This window comes from Hyla sarda, chromosome 3, assembly GCF_029499605.1.
Source record: "Hyla sarda isolate aHylSar1 chromosome 3, aHylSar1.hap1, whole genome shotgun sequence".
NCBI classification, from domain to species: Eukaryota; Metazoa; Chordata; class Amphibia; order Anura; family Hylidae; genus Hyla; species Hyla sarda.
In genome coordinates this window covers 202047770-202064249 of record NC_079191.1, presented here as the reverse complement: position 1 = coordinate 202064249, position 16480 = coordinate 202047770, and the positions used below count along the sequence as shown (strand labels likewise).

At 39.1% G+C, this 16480-nt stretch overlaps 1 long non-coding RNA gene across 2 annotated transcripts; it reads right to left on the bottom strand.

The window, feature by feature from the left end:
* Positions 1-243: 243 nt before the first annotated feature.
* Positions 244-15206, bottom strand: LOC130362022 (uncharacterized). 2 transcript variants are annotated; one of them, XR_008891245.1, is made up of 3 exons: positions 15167-15206; positions 447-627; positions 244-367 (listed from the first exon to the last, which is right to left on the bottom strand). It is a non-coding gene; the product is annotated as an uncharacterized LOC130362022 (long non-coding RNA). The 2 variants fall into 2 exon arrangements; XR_008891244.1 differs by lacking the exon at positions 15167-15206 and adding an exon at positions 2681-2753.
* Positions 15207-16480: the final 1274 nt, after the last annotated feature.

Genomic DNA, 16480 nt, shown 5'->3' with positions numbered 1-16480 from the left:
ATTCGGCTCCCCGATATGGTCCGAGTCATCAGCCACACAGGTTAAAGGATCCACATCGAGCTTTGCTACAATTATGAAACTGCCTGTCTCCTAACATTAACTACATTTTATTAAAAACACGCATAATAAAAACCTTACCTAAACATACAAGGATTTTATTACTTTTTAACTGATGTAAGTCATATACAATACAGATCCCTTGGAAATCCATAGAGAGTATGAATGCTTCGGTGCACCATTTATAAATCACAAGGTATGAACTTTAAGTCCACATGCATCCAATTTTTCTGCTGTGTCACGAATCCTCTGCATGTGTTCTGTGCTGAGGTGGCTGGATATTTTGATGCAGCTTCACCTTAAATTTAACCTATTTACAATGAAAAGGTTGAAATCTGCGACAGAAATTGATGTGGTGCGAGTCATAAATAGATGTTTTATCCACATACCTGGTCCAGTAATCTACAACAAACGACAGTTTATATCTGCTGAGAATAGTGTGAATTTACCCAAACAGTATCTGCCAACCTCTCTTGTATTATGTAGTCAGATGAGATGACCTTTATATTTAAATAGGAAATTCACTGAATAGTCTCTTGATTTCTTGAGAAACAAAAATGATGTAGAGTCCTAGAAGAGCAAAAAAAAAAAAAAAAAAAACAGATAATGAACTATGTAGACGTATGAACCAAGAGTTTTTTTTCTTGTTAATTATCTTGGCTCCTACTGTCATGTGCTCCAGTTTTATTCTGTGTCAGTTATTAAAGGGGTTCTCCAGTGGAAAACATATTTTTTTTAATCAACTGGTGCCAGAAAGTTAAACAGATTTGGATATTACTTCTATTTAAAAATCGTAATCCTTTGAGTACTAATTAGCAGCTCTATGCTACAGAGGAAATTCTATTATTTTTGAATTTCTTTTTTGTCTTGTGCACAGTGCTCTCTGCTGACACCTGATGCCCGTATCAGGAACTGTCCTGAGCAGGAGAAAATCCACATAGCAAACCTATAGTGCTCTGGACAGTTCCTGACACAGACAGAGGTGTCAGCAGAGAGCACTGTGGACAAGACAAAAAAGAAATAAAAAAAGAATAGAATTTCCTCTGTAGCACACAACTGCTAATAAGTACTGAAAGGATTAAAGGATTAAGATTTTTAAATAGAAGTAATTTACATATCTGTTACAAAACTTTCTGGCACCAGTTCATTTAAAAAAAAAGTTTTCCACCGGAATACCCCTTTAACCCCTTAACCATGCAGGGTTTTTCCGTTTTTGCATTTTCATTTCATAATGCTTTCAATTTTGTACATTAAATTCCATATGATGGCTTATTTTTTGCACCGCCAATTCTACTTTGCAGTGACATTAGTCATGTTACCAAAAAATCCGTGGCGAAACGGACAAAAAAAATCATTGTGCGACAAAATTGAAGAAAAAAATGACATCTTATCTTTATTTTGTAGGTCCATACGGATAAAATGATACCCTACTTATATAGGTTTTATTTTGTCGTACTTGTGAAAAAAATCATAACTACATGCAGGAAAATGTATACATAAAAAATTCTCATATTCTGACCCCTATAACTTTTGACCCCATTTTATTTACCTGGACCGGGCATAGGACGTGCAGGTATGCCCTACATCCTTAAGAGGTTAAGGACTGAGGGCTTATACATACGCCCCCGTTTTAGAGACCTTAAGGACTGAGGGCGTATGGGTACGCCCGGGGAAATTTTAGTTCCTGCCGCTAGCCGGTTGGGGACCGGACCAGGATGCCTACTGAAATCATTCATTCATCCCTGGCACATCGCCGAGGGGGGGTCCTAAGCCAGTCAATTCAGACCAGCGATCTGCGGCAATTCCGGGTCAAATGGGTCTCCGGTGACCCAGATAAATAAGGGTTATCGGGGCGGTCCAAGTGTTACACCTTGTGCTCCGGCCATTTCCCCTGGCCGTGAGTGCACTGTTCCCCTGTCTCCTGCATGCGAATCCAGGCCCGTCACTTACCTCTCAGCTCTGGCACACGCATCCCCATCTCCCAGGGCACGCGCACGCCGGAGATCTGAAATTTAAAGGGCCAGTACGCCCATAATTATGTGATACACCTGAAGCTTTTTTATAAGTCCCTGCACCTTCAACTCTTCCGTGCCGGATCTTCAGTGCCATTTGCCTGAGATTAAGCGTTCCATACTGTCTGTTTGCCTTGCCCATGTTCTGACCCTTCCGCTACTTTATTTGACTACGCACCTTTGCCACCTGCCTTCCCTTCTGCTAAATCCGACTACGCCTCTGCCTCATCCTACTGTAGTTCGCCTTGCCCAGCTACCTGTGTGGTCGAGTCGTATCGGACGTAGCGACCTGGGTGTTGCCTGCCACAACAAATCCATCCTGCCTTGTGGCTGGCTCTGGTGAAGACCAGCAGCACCTTAGACTCTGCACCCCGATACGGCCCGTGTTATCAGCATTCCAGGATCCAGCATTGTTACTCCAAGACACCCCGATCCCCCTGAAGGGATAGGAGTGAGGTGGCAGGGGTGCCACCCCTCCTATCCCTGCTATTGGTCGGTCAGAAGGGACCGACCAATAGCAGATTGGGGGAGGGGTTAAAGTGTTCTGCCCACCCAAAACAGTACGGGCAGAATGGGGGAACCGATGGTGATAGGCGCCGGAAGTCACTTACCATTGGCGACAGCAGCGGGCGATGATCGGCGGGCGTTGATGACATGCGGCTGGCTCCCTGCTGCAGACTGCGGAAGCCAGTGAGTTGCCTAGCAACATCTGGAGGGCTACAGTTTAAACTGTACAGTGGAGACGTAGTTATACAACAGCTGGAGGTACGCAACTACAACTTCCAGCATGGCGAGACAGCCGTTTGCAGTTTGTGCATGCTGGGAGTTGTAGTTTTGCAAGATTTAGGGGGCCACAGTATAGAAAACACAGCACAGTAGTCTCTTAACTGTAGCCCTCCAGGTGTTGCAAAACTACGTTTCCCAGCATGCCCAGACAGCTCTTTGCTGTTTGGGTATGGCTGGGATTTTTAGTTTTGCAACAGCTGGAGGAATGCAGTTTGGAGATCACTGTGCAGTGTTTTCTAAATCGTGGCCCTCTAAATCTTGCAAAATGACAACTCCCAGCATGCACGAACAGCAAATGGCTGTCTCGTCATGCTGGGAGTTGTAGTTGCGTACCTCCAGTTGTTGTATAACTACATCTCCCAGCATGCCCTTCGACGATCAGTACATGCTGGGAGTTGCAGTTTTGCAACAGCAGGAAGCACACTGGTTGGAAAATACTGAGTTAGGTAACAGAATCTAACTGAAGGTTTTCCAACCAGTGTGCCTCCAGCTGTTGCAAAAGTACAACTCCCAGCATGCACAGTCTGTCAGTGCATGCTGGGAGTTGTAGTTTTGCAACAGCTGGAGGTTTGCCCCCCCCCCCCCCCATGTCAAAGTACAGGGTACATTCCCCCGGGCGGGTTTACAGTGAGTTTTCTGCTTCAAGTTTGAGCTGCGGCAAATTTTCCTCCGCAGCTCAAACTCCTAGGGGGAAACTCACTGTAAACCCCCACCTGTGTGAATGTACCCTAAAAACACTACACTAACACATAATAAAGGGTAAAACACTACATATACACCCCCTTACACGGTCCCCCCAATAAAAATTAATTCCAGACAGCCACTGACTGTCCAGGCATGCTGGGAGTTTAGCAACAGCTGGAGGCACCCTGTTTGGGAATCACTGGCATAGAATACCCCTATGCAATCCCTAATTTAGTCCTCAAATGCGCATGGCACTCTCTCACTTCGGAGCACTGTCGTAATTCAAGGAAACAGTTTAGGGCTACATATCGGGTATTTCCATACTTGTAGCAATTGCACTACAAATTTTGGGGGGCTTTTTCTCCTTTTACCCCTTATGAAAAGGAAAAGTTGGGGGCTACACCAGCCTGTTAGTGTAAAAAAAAAAAATGACACTAACATGCTGGTGTTGCCCCATACTTTTTATTTTCACAAGAGGTAAAAGGAAAAAAATTTGTAACGCAATTTCTCCTGAGTACGGAAATAACCCATATGTGAGCATAAAATGCTCTGCGGGCGCACAACAATGCTCAGGAGTGAGAGGCCTGAATTGGTGATTTGCACAGGGGTAGCTGATTTTACAGCGGTTCTGACATAAACGCAAAAAAATACCCACATGTGACCCCATTTTGGAGACTACACCCCTCTCAGAACGTAACAAGGGGTATAGTGAGTCTTAACACCCCACAGGTGTTTGAAGAATTTTTGTTAAAGTTGGATGTGAAAATGAAAAAAAAATTGCTGGTGTTACCCTAAATTTTTCATTTTCACAAGGGAAAATAGGAAAAAAGCCCCCCAAAAATTGTAACCCCATTTCTTCTGTGTAAGAACATACCCCACATGAGGATGTAAAGTGTTATGCGGGCGAACTACAATGCTCAGAAGAGAGTGAGCGCCATTGGGCTTTTGGATACATAATTTGTCTGAAATTGAAGGCCATGTGTGTTTAGAAAGCCCCCATAGTGCCAGAACAATGGACCCCCCCCCCCATGTGACCCCATTTTGGAAACTACACCCCTCATGTAATGTAATAAGGGGTGCAGTGAGCATTTACTCCCCACAGGTGTCTGACAGATTTTTTGGAACTGTAGTACATGAAAATGAAAAATTTAATTTTTCATTTGCACAGCCCACTGTTCCAAAGATCTGTCAAACGCCAGTGGGGTGTAAATACTCACTGAACCCCTTATTAAATTCTGTCAGCGGTGTAGTTTCCAAAATGGGGTCACATGTGTAAACGCACATGGCCCCCGACTTCCATTCCAACCAAATTCTCTCTCCAAAAGCCCAATGGCACTCCTGAGCATTGTAGTTCACGCACAGAGCACTTTACATCCACATATGGGGTATTTCCATACTCAGAAGAAATGGGGTTAAAAAAATTAGGGGGCTTTTTCTCCTATTACCCCTTGTGAAAATGAAAATTTTGAGGTAACACCAGCATTTTATTGAAAAAAAAAATTCCCAATTTTATGAAAGTTCGTCAATCACCCGTGGGGGGGGGGTCAAGGCTCACTGTACCCCTTGTTAGGTTCCTTAACCCCTTAAGGACTCAGGGTTTTTCAGTTTTTGCACTTTCGTTTTTTCCTCCTTACTTTTTAAAAATCATAACCCTTTCAATTTTCCACCCAAAAATCCATATTATGGCTTATGTTTTGCGTCGCCAATTCTACTTTGCAGTGACATTAGTCATTTTACCCAAAAATGCACGGCGAAACGGGAAAAAAAATCATTGTGCAACATAATCGAAGAAAAAACGCCATTTTGTAACTTTTGGGGGCTTCCGTTTCTACGCAGTGCATATTTCGGTAAAAATTACACCTTATCATTATTCTGTAGGTCCATACGGTTAAAATGATACCCTTCTTATATAGGTTTGATTTTGTCGCACTTCTGGAAAAAATCATAACTACATGCAGGAAAATGTATACGTTTAAAAATGTCATCTTCTGACCCCTATAACTTTTTTATTTTTCCACGTACAGGGCGGTATGAGGACTAATTTTTTGCGCCGTGATCTGAAGTTTTTATCGGTAAGATTTTTGTTTTGATCGGACTTTTTGATCACTTTTTATTCATTTTTTAATGGTATAAAAAGTGACCAAAAATGCGCTTTTTTTGACTTTGGAATTTTTTTGCGCGTATGCCATTGACCGTGCGGTTTAATTAATGATATATTTTTATAGATCGGACATTTACGCACGCGGCGATACCACATATGTTTATTTAAATTTTTTTTTACACTGTTTAATTTTTTTTATGGGAAAAGGGGGGTGATTCAAACTTTTATTAGGGAAGGGGTTAAATGACCTTTATTAACACTTTTTTTTTCCTTTTTTTGCAGTGTTATAGGTCCCATAGGGACCTATAACACTGCACACACTGATCTTTTACACAGATCACAGGCGTGTATTAACACGCCTGTGATCAGTGATATCAGCGCTTGACTGCCCCTGCCTGGATATCGGCGCTTTGACCGCCACTTCTAAAGGGTTAATACCACACATCGCCGCGATTGGCAATGTGTGGTATTAGCCGTGGGTCCCGGCCGTTGATGAGCGCCGGGACCGACGCGTTAAGGGGTTAAGGGGTGTAGTTTCCAAAAAAGGATGCCATGTGGTTTTTTTTTTACTGTTCTGGCATCATGGGATCTTCCTAAATGTGACATGCCCCCCAAAAACCATTTCAGCAAAATTCGCTCTCCAAAAGCCCATTGTCGCTCCTTCCCTTTTGAGCCCTGTAGTGCGCCCACAGACCACTTTACATCCACATATGAGGTATTTCCTTACTCCAGAGAAATGGGGTTACAAATTTTGTGGGAATTTTTCCTATTACTCCTTGTGAAAATGAAAAGTTTGGGGTAGCACCAGCATTTTAGTGTTAAAAATCTAATTTTGAATTTTCACGTCCCACTTTAACTAAAGTTGTGGGGTGGGGTGTTAAGGCTTACTATACCCCTTGTTACGTTCCTTGAGGGATGTAGTTTCCAAAATGTTATGGCATGTGTTTTTTTTTTTACTGTTCTGGCATCATGGGGGCATCCTAAATGCGACATGCCCCCCTAAAACAATTTCAGCAAAATTCGCTCTCCAAAATGCCATTGTCGCTCCTTCCCTTCTGAGCCCTCTAGTGCACCCAAAGAGCACTTTACATCCACATATGAGGTATTTCCTTACTGGAGAGAAAATGAATTGCAAGTTTTGCAGTGCCTTTTTACCTTTTACCCCTTGTAAAAATGAATAAAATGGGGCTACGATAACATTTTAGTGTAAAAAAAAATTGAGATTTTGATTTTCCTCCTCCATTTTGCTGCTATTCCTGTGAAACACCTAAAGGGTAAACAAACTTTTTGAATGTCATTTTGAATACTTTGAGGGGTGCAGTTTTCATAATGGAGTCCATTATAGGGAATTTCCAACGTAAAAACCCTCAAATTCACTACTAAACTTAACTGGTCCCTAAAAAAAATTCTGATTTTGAAATTTTCGGGAAAAATTGGAAAATTGCTGCTATACTTTGAAGCCCTCTGATGTCTTCAAAAAGTTAAAACATGTCAACTTTATGATGCAAACATAAAGTAGACATATTGTATATGTGAATCAATATGTTATTTATTTGACATGTCCCTTTTCCTTACAAGCAGAGTGCTTCAAAGTTAGAAAAAGGCAAAATTTTTGAATTTTTCACCAAGAAATGATGCAAGTATCGATGTAAATTTACCACTTTCATAAAGTAGAATATGTCACGAAAAAACTATCTCGGAATCAAATTTATAAGTAAAAGCATCCCAGAGTTATTAATGCATAAAGTGATAGCGGTCAGATTTGCAAAAAAAATGCTCCCGTCCTTAGGGTTATAATGGGCTCCATCCCCAAGGGGTTAAATACATTATTGCATCGGTTATCCAATCTATACCCATTACTTATTTTTCCCATCTCACTTTCTAAGGGCCATAGTTTTTAACCCTTTCAGGACCGGGCCTTTTTTTTTTTTAGTTTTTTTTTTTTTCCTCCTCACCTTATAATAGACATAATTTTTTTATTTTTCCATCTAATGATCAGTATAAAGGCTTGTTCTTTGTGTCACCAATTGTACTAATTATAATGACAAAAAATTATTTGTAGGGCAAAATTGAAAAGTAAAAACCCACCATTTTGCTAATTTTGGGGCTTTCTACCCAGTGTACCTTTTGGTAGAAATTACACATTATCTTTATTCTGTAGGTAAATATTACCCAATTTATATACAATAGGTTTTGTTTTATTTAACTACTTTTAAAAAATTCTAACTTTTTGTACGAAAATTAGTATGCTTAAAATTTACCAATTCTGACCCCTATAACTTTTTAATTTTTATGCATATAGGGATGTATGAGGGCTAATTTTTTTCACCGTGATCTGTAGTTTTTGTCGGGACCATTTTTATTTTTATGGCACCTTTTTCGCATTTTATAAATATTTTTTCTTGTATATGAAGTGACCAAAAATATGCATGTCTGGACATTGGAATTTATTTACGCTTGCGCCTTTACCCGTGCAGTTTAATTAACATTATATTTTTATATTCCGTACATTTATGCATGGGGCGATACCACACATTTAGGTTTTATTTTTTGTAAATATTTTTTATTTGAAAAATGGGAAAAGGAGGGTGATTTAAACTTTTATTAGGGAAGGGGTTAATGCATATTAATTATTACTTTTTTATATATATATTTTTTACACTTTTTTTAGTCCCATAGGAGACTATAACATGCAATCTTTAGATTGCATACACTGAACTATCCATAAAGTACAAGAGAAAAGGCTTGCACTCAGCTTTCCTGTAGAAATACTTCATACAACAATTCTGTTCCGGCAAGGAGACTCCGGTGATGCGGGATGCTCAGAGGCAAACAGCCATTTTAGCACACAGTTGTGTGCTTCTTCCGGCCTCCATTACGTCACTGCACCCATGTGTTTAAATTAAGAGTGGGAAGCTGTCACCAAGGGAACATGTAAACAAAAAATCCCAGGTGTATTAAAACAAGTTAAAAAACTACAGCAAAGAAATAAGAATAGCATACTACTACAGACAGCAAAAATAATATGGGAATAACTTTACAGAAATGGCAACAGGTCTACTCTGTCATTTAATCCTGTAGGACCCTGTGCATCCACCTGAAGGATCCAATGCACCTCCCGTTCAAGTAGGAGATCATGTTGATCACCACTAGGTGGGGTATTAACTTTTCTAAACCTCCGAATCTCATTACTTCGGCGTTTCTACCATGTTCATTCCTAACATGCTCTACAAGCCTAGTAGCACTGATTCCCATTTTATTGAATACATATGTTCTCTAAATCGCAGTGCCAGTTGTCATTTTTTTTCCCTATATAATACCTGTGGCAGGGACAGATAATATAATACACAACATAGTTAGATTTGCACGGGATAAGTTCCCGTACCATGTGTGAATAACCTCCTAGATTACACCATGCGTTATTCACATTAAAACGGCAATAGTTGCAGTGTCCACATTTTTTATTTCCTTCAGGGAAGTTTTTAGTGAGCCAGTTTTCTTTCTTTTTTTTGCTTTTCAAGTTGTTCTTCCTGTTGTTAATATAATCCTGAATAGTTTTATTTCTTCTGTATGTTACTATAGGTTTTCTTTCTGCGACTTGTTCTATCATATACCAGTTTTTTTTTATTGTTTTGTTAATATAATTATTCATTTGTGTGTTCTTAAATGAAAAAAATTACTTTTTTTCATGTTCTTGTGATTTGCTTTTGGATCCTTGTAAAAGTTCTCCCCTTGTCATGCGTTACACTTTATTGTAGGTTGTTTTTATTGTTGCGTCAGGATAACCTCTTCTTCCCAACCGTTCTTTTAATTCTATTGCTTGTGTTTGATAAGTATTTTCATTGGTATTATTCCTTTTTAACCTGATGAATTGACTAAATGGTATGCCATTCTTCACATGGATCGGATGTGAACTTGCATAATGTAATATGGATTTTTTTTATATCGGTTTTCTGTATCCTTATATTTCAAGACAGTTATCATTAGCTGTTAGTTCAATATCCAGGGATTCTAATTCTTTATTACCATAGATGCTCGTAAAGATCATATTAACTTTATTCACTTCATTTTGGTATCCAACAAAATTGTCAAAATCTGATTCTGTGCCCTCCCATATTAAAAACACATCATCCACGTATCTGTGGTATGACTTGATGTTGCAAACAAAGGGATTTAGTTCTGAATAAATGTACTCTCTTTCCATTATTGCCAAAAAAAGATTTTCATATGTGCATGATATCGGTGATCCTATAGCACATCTTGATATCTGCTTAAACCATTGCTCCTCATATCTGAAATAATTGTTATTGAGTATTAGCAAAACGGCATCACATATTAAATTGATACAATCAGGGCTTTTATCTGTTGAGGTAAGGAGGGTACGCATAGCCTGTACACCCGCATCATGTGGGATGCGGGTGTACAGGCTTTCAATGTCACTAGATGCCAATGTGAAGGAGTTCTGCCATGCATAATCTTCAAAAGAAATGTATTACATCCCCTGTATCCTTTACATAGGAAAGCATTGTGTTGAGTAATGGCCGAAGCATCCAGTCAATATATTTGGATAGGTTCATAGTCGCAGAGCCAATCCCAGCCAGGTAGGGCGGCCAGGAGGCTGGCTCTGAGACTTATGCACCTTGGGAAGCAGATACCACTTAGGTTTTGCCGGATGCAATGGGATCATATTCTCTGCTTTCTTCTCACTAATCACTCCTTTGCTGACAATGTCTCTCAAAAATGAACGTAGCTGAGAAAGCATCTTACTTGTGGGATCAGTCTTAATTTTTTCATACACTAGAGTATTGTTTAGTTGGCGTTCTGCTTCTACATTATATTTCAGAGCATACCAAACCACCACTCCTCCTCCTTTATCTGCCCTACTGACTAAAATATCTTCCTGATCTGCTAGCCATTTAACTTCTTTCAGTTCTTGTACAGATAAATTATTGGGGCATTTAGGGTAAATCTGGCATTTTAACTCTTTGAATATTGCTTTATTGAATAGATCCAGAGAGCTCCCTTGTTGTTTGGGAGGGTTAAACTTTGAGGGCACTCCTCCTATGAATACATTCGGTTTCTTTTCCATCACTTCAATTTCTTTTTCATCTGCAAGATGCGCTAATGTATGTATATTTTCTAAATCCTGTGGATCCTCATCTTGTATGACTCTAAAGCCTAAAGGGCCTATATGGCATTGTGCCTGACCTGCTTTTTTGGGAACGGATTCTTGTTGTACATGTTTTTTCCTTGGAAAAATTTATACCAATTAATTTTCCTAATGGACTTAAACATATCAATCTCAAATTGTGTATAATCAAAACTCTCTGTCATCCCGAAGTTAAGGCCTTTTGCTAAAGCTCCAATACAAGTGGGTGACAAGGGTACAGTCGTGAGATTAATTACATTGTTATCTATCTCCAAGAAACGCTCTTGCGCTTCTGGTACCTCTTCCCTTCATACTCTCTTTTTGCGTTTTCCTCTCCTTGTCTAATGCCCAAAGGGGGTAACGACTCACTAATTTCCATCTGATCCCTACAAGATGCGGTTTTGAAATTATCATCAGACACATTGGTATCGGAATCCGTTGTCTAATAATCATTACTTCTTTTTTTTGTTAAAACATGTTCTTCTATTCCCTTTATTTCTATTTCTGAATGGTATATTTCTTTCCATAAAAAAATGGCTCCTGTTTCGTAATCTTTCTTGTCACGTAAAAACTTGTCGCGTTTTTTCTCTTTTTCTTCTGCTTGAACTATTGCGGTCTTCTTCTCCAAACTTTAAAACATGGCTTATATTTGAAATATGAAAGTAAGGGGAGTGAGTAAAACGTAACTTTAATATATCACTAAAAAGTAATAAACATATAAGTGATTACAAGATCTTGACGATAGAGAGATGTTACTAGTTTCTCTCCATGATGCAATCACTTATATGTTTATTACTTTTTATATTAAAAGTTAAGTTTTATTCACTCCCCTTACTTTCATATAAGATTATTGACAGGGAGCCGTCTATTGTATGTGGTGGGTAGATACCCGATACCTTTCTACAAATATTTCTCATATTTGAAATACAAAAAAGGTGATACCTAATGATACTTAAAATAGAGCAAAGTGAAGCAGCAATCTAATTAAAAAGGACCCCAGAAAAACAAAACTTATCTCGGGCAATCTCGGGTTCTCCCATAGAGTTGCATTGAGGAGGCATGTCATCTGCCACTTAGCATGGTGGTCAAAACGCCCCATTCAGGAGGAGACCTAGGGCCACGTACAGGAGATTGCGGGGGGTCCCAGCAGTCGGACGATCTGACACTTATCCCCTATCCTTAGGATAGGACATACCTTTTGCTATCCCAGAGTTCTCCTTTAACCTCTTGGGGACGCAGGGCGTATGCATACGCCCTGCATTCCCAATCCTTAAGGAGCTTAAGGACTCAAGCCGTGACCACGCATCACACTGGGTTGGTCCCGGCTGCTAGTCATAGCCGGGACCCTGCGCTAACAGCGCGTGGCACTGATCGTTGTGCCGCGCGCTATTAACCCTTCAGACGTGGCGGTCAAAGTTGACCGCAGCGTCAGAAAGTGAAAGTAAACGCTTCCCGACAGCTCAGTCGGGCTGATCGGGACATTGCGATAAAATGACGATGTTCTGATCAGCTGGGACGCAGGCGGAGGTCTCCTTACCTGTCTCCGCGGCGTCCGATCGGGGTTTGATTGCTCCAAGCCTGAGCTACAGGTTTGAGCAATGGAGCCCCTATCTCACTGATCCGTGCAAAGCTATGGCTTTGCAGGGATCAGCATAAGAGATCAGTGTGTTCAGTGTTATAACTCCCTATAGGAGCTATAACACTGCAAAAAAAAAGTGAAAAAAAAAGTTAACAAAGGCCATTTAACACCTTCCCTAATAAAAGTTTGAATCACCCCCCTTTTCCCATAAAAAATTAAAGTAAATAAAAAATAAACATATGTGGTATCGCCGCGTGCAGAAATGTCCGAACTATAAAAATATATAATTAATTAAACCACACGGTCAATGGCGTATGCGCAAAAAAATAGCGTATTTTTGGTCACTTTTTATATCATGAAAAAATGAATAAAAAGCGATCAAAAAGTCTGATCAATACAAAAAAGTACCAATAAAAACTTTAGAACACGGCGCAAAAAATGAGCCCTCATACTGGCCCGTATGCGGAAAAATAAAAAAGTAATAGGGGTTAGAAGATGAGAATTTTTAACATAGAAGTTTTCCTGCATGTAGTTATGATTTTTTGTCCGAAGTACGACAATATCCAACCTATATAAGTAGGTTATCATTTTAACTGTATGGACCTACAGAATAAAGATAAGGTGTTATTTTTACCATAAAATGAACTGCGTAGAAACGGAAGTACCCAAAAGTTACAAAATGAAATTTTTTTCTTAAATTTTGTAGCACAATAATTTTTTTTATCCATTTTGCCATGGATTTTTGGGTAAAATGACTAATGTCACTGCAAAGTAGAATTGGTGGTGCAAAAAATAAGCCATCATATGGAATTTTATGTGCAAAATTGAAAGCGTTATGAATTTTAGAAGGTGATGAGGAAAAAATGAAAATGCAAAAACGGAAAAACGCTGAGTCCTTAAGGTGAAAATAGGCTGAGTCCCTAAGGGGTTAAGACCAACAAAGTCAAATAGGCCAGGGAAGTAACCTTCTACGAAACATCAACAGGCACAGTAGCTTTTGTGACCCCTGACCATGCCACTATCTTGTTTTTTTTATTAGTAAGCATATAGAAAGCTCATTTGTCTGCTGTATTTTATGTACCCTGTAACCTGAAGAAGGGTTTTTTTTTACCCCGAAACGCGTTATTGCTATAAATAAACAAGAAACTTTATTTTCACATCTTTGACCTGGTTGTGCTATTTCCTTGGATGTCTAAGCGCCTGGCTAAGGTAATTTTCACTTTTGCCTACAATGAATTCCTAATGGGCAATTTGAAAGTAATTTTCTTAGGGCCAGGTTTATAAATAATAGTGGCTGTAAGGCCCTGTTCCACCTTTGAATGTCACTAATTCATACTCCAAAACAAAATCTGTAGCAAAAAATCTGTAGTCCAATACATGGCAGAAATCTAAGTGCATGCTGTATGTTTTATGGTCATTTTTTCCAATGAAGAAAACCTGTGGAAACGTAACACAAAAGCAGATATGTACAATGTATTGTTGTGTCCTAATTTATCAAACTCCAACTTGATCTGCAGAAAGCAACCTCCTGTTTGCAATATCGACATGAACAGCTTGAAAAGTTTAATTGCTGGAAATTATCCGCTGACATTTAATATCTATTAATATCTATTCTTCATTACATATTGATTTTTATGATAATTATTTGAATAGGAACATTTAACCACTTAATGTGCAAAAAAGAGCTTTGGGGCTTCAGGGCAGCTCTGCACTTAAAGTATTTAGTGTTATGCAAAAAAAAGAGTAGCAGCAAAAGAAATGTGAGAAAAAATATTGATGGGCTCATGCATATGGCCTTCTTAGATCTAAGGACAGGACTGGTATCCATCTTCCTCTGAGATCAGGAAAGCTTTTTCCAAAGTGTGCTATAGGAAAGGGTTTCTTGGTCTTCCATTATTAGATTGATGTAGCTAGACTCAGTTCTGTATTTGTTGGCTTTGTATGTTTAATCAAAACCTTATCATTATTAAGATCTAAGAGATTAAGGAAGTAAATCAAATTTAATTGGATTTTTGAATTTTTTTAGGCTTTTATTATACACAGCAGTTTTTTTTTTCAAAACGCCAACTACCATTTTGGAGCCAAAGAGAGAAGTGGATCCGTGAGAAAGAAGATGTATAAATCCTTCCTTTATATTTCCTGTTCCTTTTGAATACGCTTCTGGCTTTGACTGAATAACTGCAGTGGCAGTTTCTTGCTAGATCAACTTCCAACTGCCTAAAAAACTGGTGTGGTATTTTCCAAAATACTGCGGTTTGTGAAACCAGCTTTAATAAAGGAGCTATGTATTAGGGAAAAGAAATAGGTCCAGATGTAATAAAGTCAATTATCAGCATAGATTGTAAAACAGTTATGTGGCAACCTGGGTTGCATAGCCATTGGGATGGCTGGGGACTGAAGGATGACAGATGTTGTTGGTGCACATCACAAATGGAACACTCCCTTACCCTGTCGATTGGCATAGTGGCATGGAAGTGCATAGTGTAGTGTAGGTATACCCTATGAAGTGTCTAGTGGCAAATAAATGGAGGGCCCTTTGAAGTAAATGTGCAGTCAGTTAGACACCAGGTTAGACAAAAGTAACATGGTCCTTTATTTGCTGAACTTAATTAATCTTCCACAATATACATATATATGGTCTTTTATAATGTTACAAGTACACAATGGCAAGAGAGAGGAAGCACCATTTTGGGTACAAATTAGAAAGTTAGGTGGGGTTCTTGCAACAAACTATGTTCTCCTTCTTTTGAGTTAAATGCACTAGTAGTGAGAAAATTTATGGAAGTATATTCACTTACTAGTTGGTTCCAAGTGGGCTGAAGAGCAGGGTAGGTTGTCAGCACCTGCGGCAAGGCAAAGTATTGTGCTCCCACCCTGTAAATGTAAGAGAGTGGTGATACACATGTATGCATTGCCACTCACCAGGCACACACATGATTTTCTAAAAGACTGGGATTTGAAAAAATTAAATAAAAAAATATTACTACTGCAGTGAAAGAATAATACCATCGTACTGTTATTAAATGAAAACACTATATGCAGCTTAATATTACCATACAAGGGATACAAAATACTGCCATACAATGACTACATATTATCCCAACATAATAACTGGGCAATACTACCACGTATAAAAGGTTATGTCGCAGTTGCATGCATCATGTTCTTTCCTTTTCTATTCTAGCTGACTCAGAACACCATGAGAACTTTTTCCGATCATGGCTCATCTCCACAGAATGTGCCAGACAAACATCTTAGGCTCTGCACTTTTCTAGAACATTCCTTGCCTCCTCCTCACCCTCAGTGTCCCAAATAATGTCCCCCTTAATACCCTGCATTGCATAAGTTAGTAGATAGATAAGTGTGTTCGGTAGGGGTAAGGTGATTGGGTGGGGATGGGTAGGTAATTCCCCCGAGTCCAACAGTACTGGAGTCCCTGCTTCTGTACATATATTTTGTAGTATGCTAAGCTATTAACATAGAATGTTTCGGATTGTTTGTAAAGGAGCAGGGAGTCCTGTCTACCACCGGAATCACTCCTCCTGTACAATACCGAGTGGCAATGCGTACACTCACCTTACATTCTTAGGGGAACAAAATGCACACTGGTTTGGATACTGGATTTTGTATTGGCTTTGATGTATATTCTGACTTCCTGGTATTGACCCTTGGCTCATATGTTTCACTTTTATCTATCATCTCTACCAGTCAGAGACTACTATGCAGGTGCAACATTCTCATTGTCTCTTCTAAAGAGAGTGGCCAGAGCAAAGACTGATTATGAAAAGGCAATTTCTCGACAGGTTATTTTCTCCATTCTCCATTACGATAGCTTTATATGTTATTTCAGCATGTTAGTAGGTATAATCTTTACTGATCACATAATTTATAACATTTCATTGCAACTTTTATATAACCATATATGTGTCATACAGCTACAGCCTTATGTAACAATCATGAACGTGTAGCCAATTTTATCAGTTCAGGTGTTAATAATGTCATAAAGTGATGTAAGAAGTCATATCAACATACGTTTGATTTGCAAAGTACCGTAAGAATACTCTTTTTATAAAATTTTATAGAATTCTCAAAAACTGAGACCATTTTCTCTA